Raw genomic sequence first — 3,651 nt, forward strand, 5'->3', positions numbered from 1 at the left:
CCTCTGAAACCATGAGCCCTAAATAAACTTTTCCTCCTCTCCAGTTGTTCTGGTAGGGTCTTTTAGTCACAGCAGTGAAAAAGCTGATAAAACACTTCCCTCCTGCTTATTGTCTTTGGGAGTCTGCATCCTCTATTGCCTTCTCCCAGCTTGCCAATCTGTCTGATAAGGACACGAACAGTTCCAATCACGCTCAGTGTCTCCTTGCTAGAACTGGCCCATTGGCAGCAGCCTACCAAGGGAAGCAGCTTTGGGCTGTAAATAGCTATGTGTTGGCCGCTGATCAGTCTACACAACATCTGAACCAAGGGCCAACCAAACATGGACTGGTTGTAGCCCACAAGGTGGTTATTTGGTGATTAGATGAGACTGATATTGGCTATATCATAAGCACCCTGAATCATTCTGAATAGACTTGAAAATTAATTAAAGACTAGTTTGTAAAGCTGATGTGCAGACAGAAACTGGCTCAACAAAACCATGATGGTTCTGAGGTATTCTCTAGGGCCACATCATGATCTGAGCAGCTTTGAAATTCCTGATATAGTACAGTTTCTTTATAATACTACTGTTCCAAACCCCCTCTTCCTTTCTAAGATGGCTTCAATAAATGTCTCAAGTTTCTTATAACCAGAGAGACCTAGAAGACCTGGTTTCCCCAGCCTTTCTCCCCTCAAAACCCCATTTCCTCCCAGATCAGTAATAAATTATGACATGTTAAGAAGTATCATTTCTACACAGAAAGGACTCTGGAGGGAGTGTGTCACCTCAAAGGGGTGATCCCAAGGCATTGGGGCAGGCTGGCAAGTGAGGGATTGTGTATGGTGAGAATAAGTCCAGTGCCCCTTGGACGACCTGTGAACACAACAGCTCAGCCAGCCTATATGCAGGTCCAGCCCTATGATAGGAATTTGATCCTGGGGAGAATGACGGGGATCTGTGCACATCTGGCAAGTCCTCTGCTTTGGAATGTACATTCCACAGAGGCTGAGCTTGTGGCTTCTCAGCAGTCTCGCCAGTGACTAATGTCCATGGTATAGGGAGCCTACATCCAGAAGTTGTGGGGATTGTCCAGATTTCAAATATGCCTTCCCAGCATGGTTATAAATCATTGATTGATCCCTGAAGTTTCTATGTTTGGCAAATGGTTTCAAAATAATTCACACTAGTGGGCATTAAAATAAAGATGCACAGGGGTCAGGCATGGTGGTGCACGCCTGTAATTTCAGAAACTCAGGAGGCTAAGGCAAGAGGACTGCAAGTACAAAGCCAGCCTCAGCAACTTAGTGAGACCCTTAGTGAGGGCCCTTAGTGAGCCCTTCTATGAAAGCAGATTCAAAGCAGAGGAGTAAAATAGTCTTAAAGGGATATTTCAAAAGGAATGTGACAACTCAAAAGCAGCAAATTGTGTCTAATATACACTATTTTATCAATTTAGAATTTTACATATCTGAAATTAGGATGCATCTTTTGTCAATGGGTTGCCTTGTCTATTCTAATTAAAAGCATTTTTCTTTCTTGGTGATACATTATTAATTGTATACTATAATTAATTACATCTTAAATTCAATAATAAATAATAAAAGTAAAGTACACATCACTCAAAGAGGAAGATTTGATAATATTTCTTATACTATATTAGATAAACCCAAGCTGGCTGCTAGCCCTAAAGCTTCTGGTGTTAAATTGGAGAAATACACTATAAATGAATTTTTAAAATACAGTTTGGCACATATTACATATCCTTCTGTAAGATATAGATATGGCTTCAGATGTTTAGATTGCACCTCTCATTTGTACTTTGCTCAAAGCCTAATTTTTTGATCGATTTGAATGATAAAAAAGCAACAGAAGCTCAAGGTGTCAGGCAAAACATTGTACCTCACAATGATAAAAGATTTAGATTCCCTTTACTATAAAAAGTGGGCTTTATCTTAGTGTTAAAAAAATGAAACTAGAATTCTTGCATAAAAATAGACATACAGATTGATGGAATAGAATTGAGACTCTGGAAACAGATCCTTATATTGGTGGTAATTTTCAACAAAGGTGCCAAAATGATTAAATTGTCTTTTCAACCAATGATGCAGAACAACTGGCTATCCACATGTGCAAGACATAATTTGAGTCGTACATTTACATCATATGAAAAATTGGCTGCAAACAGAAAAACAGGATTTATTTTGGATGGTGGGGACAGATGAACAACTCTGAAAATTTACCAAAAGTCATTGAATTGTTTGATTACAATGAATGAATTGTGTGGTTTGTAAATTATACCTCAATAAAACTATATTTTAAAATTTAACACTAGATTTAATATATAAATCATTGACCTTGATGCCCTGTCAAGTTAGGCAAATAACTGATATCTGTGAGGGTTTTGTTCTGTTTTCTCTATTATATGCCATTTGACACTTGTAAAAAAAATTATCGATGTGGTCATATGGCATCATTGATACTAACTTTGGACATGACAAACATATAAGTTCTAAGAATATATTTTGGAAATTATCAAAATAACTGGCGTATAACATTGGTGAAGATGGGTGCCAATGACATAAGCTTGCAACAATCATGTGAATAACACATTTGAAGTTCTTATGGTTGATGTGGAAGTTAATAAATACTGAAATACAAAATACTGAAATATGTTTTCATATTTGTATGCTACAACTAGAAATGCTAAAATCTTTTTGTGATTTTACCCAACTACTTTGTAGATAAATTTGATTATCTTTTAATATAAGATTTCTAAAATGGATGCCTATATAATGGTTTTGGTCTTAAAGATGCCCCCAAAGCTCGTGTGTTGAAGGCTTGGTACCCAATGCAGCAGTGTTCAGAAGCTGAGCCTTTGCGAGGTGATTGGATTGTGACGGCTCTAATCTCATGACTGGTTTTTCGAGGTGATTGGATTGTGACGGCTCTAATCTCATGACTGGTTTAATCCATTGATGGATTTATAGTGGGCTATTGGGAGGTGGTGGGACTTTGAGGAGTGGGGCCTGGTGAGAATAAGTAAATCATTGAGGGTGTGCCCTTGAAGAATGTACTTTGTCCCCTGCCCCTTCTTCTATCTCTTTACTTCCTGATCACCATTAGATGACCATCTTTGCTCAACCATTTGCTCTATGTCATGAAGTTGTGCCTCACCATAGGTCCAGAAATAACAAAACCAATGACCATGGACCAAAACATCTGAAACTACAAACTTAAATAAATAAATCATTTCTCCTGATTTTCTCTAGTATTTTGCCTCAGCAACAGAAAGCTTACACAGCTTACCCTTGAATAACACCACCTGTATTTCAATTTATATAAAGTTAACTATGTCAACTAAAATGATAAACTTTCAAATATTAAAAAAAAAGAAAAAAAGAACATTTTTAGAAATCCTGTTAACTTTCATCCATGTTGTATTGGTTAGGATAAGCTAAGCATTGTAATGAACCACTCCTAATGGCTAAAGACTGAGCCACTGAGATATAATTCACACACCATAAAATTCACCCTTTCAAGGAAAAATCATGCATCACTTGGAGAATGAACAATAGGTTACTGAATGATCAATGGGTTATAGAAGACATCAGGAGGGAAATTAAAAAATTCTTAGAGATAAATGAAAACACAGACACAACATATCGGAAT

This window comes from Marmota marmota, unplaced genomic scaffold, assembly GCF_001458135.2.
Source record: "Marmota marmota marmota unplaced genomic scaffold, marMar, whole genome shotgun sequence".
NCBI lineage: Eukaryota > Metazoa > Chordata > Mammalia > Rodentia > Sciuridae > Marmota > Marmota marmota.